This window comes from Lycium ferocissimum, chromosome 9, assembly GCF_029784015.1.
Source record: "Lycium ferocissimum isolate CSIRO_LF1 chromosome 9, AGI_CSIRO_Lferr_CH_V1, whole genome shotgun sequence".
Lineage (NCBI taxonomy): Eukaryota > Viridiplantae > Streptophyta > Magnoliopsida > Solanales > Solanaceae > Lycium > Lycium ferocissimum.
The window spans coordinates 40,209,842-40,211,347 of NC_081350.1; positions in this window are offsets into that span (position 1 = coordinate 40,209,842).

Genomic DNA, 1,506 nt, shown 5'->3' on the forward strand with positions numbered 1-1,506 from the left:
TTGATATTTGGTACATGATAGTGTAATAAGTCTTTTCTATTGTTAGTGTACTGAGGTTAAACACATTTTTTTAAGTAAGATCTAAAGACATGCATGCCCAAAAATATATAGAACCCAAAGCATTGTTACGTACTAAAAGACAGTGAATAAAATGGAATTACATTATTAAATTGAGAAAAGCTTAAACATATATCCATATAACTTTATCTGTTCAATACATTTTCAAAAAAAGCACAAACACAAAATCAAGTTAGGACAAATAAGAAGAATACATTAAGACGGCAAAAAAAAAAAAGAAAAGGGAAGAAAATTATTGCCGGCTATGTTCTTAATTATTGACAGCACAACGCGTTCTTCCAAAAAATCATAATTTCCTTCTTAAAAATCATCATCATTTTTAATCATAAAAGATTAAAAAATTTAAATAAATTAATAAAATCTTTTTTAATTGATAAAATCTTAGATTTTATAATTTAGATATATGGCCTTAAACCCCTTATTGGAAGACTTTCATTCCATTGAAAGAGTCTTTGTTTGAACTTAATTAGCTTCAAACACATTAACTTTAATGGCAAAACTATCACAAGCAAAATCAGAGGACAATTCAAACAACACTATTACTAATAATAATGCAAATAATATTAGTGGTTCAGTGGTTAAGGTGAAAAGAACAAGAAAAACTGTTCCAAGAGACTCCTCCTCAACGTAGCTCCATTTATCGGGATTTACAAGGTTTAATTTATTTCCTAGAATTATATTTTGCCTTGAATTATTGTTTTTATCTTCATGTTGTATATGTTCTTGATTTTGCTATTTAAATTGTTGATGTTTTTGGTTGAAGTATGGCGTGAAACTCAAATTCGGGATTCCTGCATGGTACTATAATGTTAAAGTGTGATCATTTAATCTAAAATTTTGATGGTCGCATTCCGTATGTGGTATGAAAGTAGGCGAGGGCCCCGTTCCTTTAACTTATCGAGGAGTCACAAGTTTATTCCTTGTATTTTGCACGCATGTGAATTAATATTTTTTACGGTTTTTGATTTTTTCTATGTTTTTGTTACGTTGTGGTTATGGACTCAATTTGGGACCTGCAGCATTTTTTCGTTTGAAGTGTATACCATCTTATATAAAGAATAATGGTCAACATTCAACATATGGTATTAGACAAAACAAGCGGAGTTCCTTTAATTTATCACAAGGTTTTTTCCCTTTAATTTTTATATGTTTCATGTTATATATATTTTTGGTTATTTAAGTTAAAATTTTTTGTTAAATTTGGTTAATAGACCGAAGAGGGCCTTTTGTCCGCATTTATATCACGTGGGAAAAGTGTGACCATTTGATCCTACACATTAACACAATGGACTCAGGACGAGGGGGCTGTTTTTTTGGATCCCCTTTTCATACGTTGTTAAAGAATTTTCACTGTTTGGACCTCAAAGAATGAGGCCCCTGAGATAAGAAGTCAACAGTTTTGAGTAATTCAACTTTTTTAATTCAAGA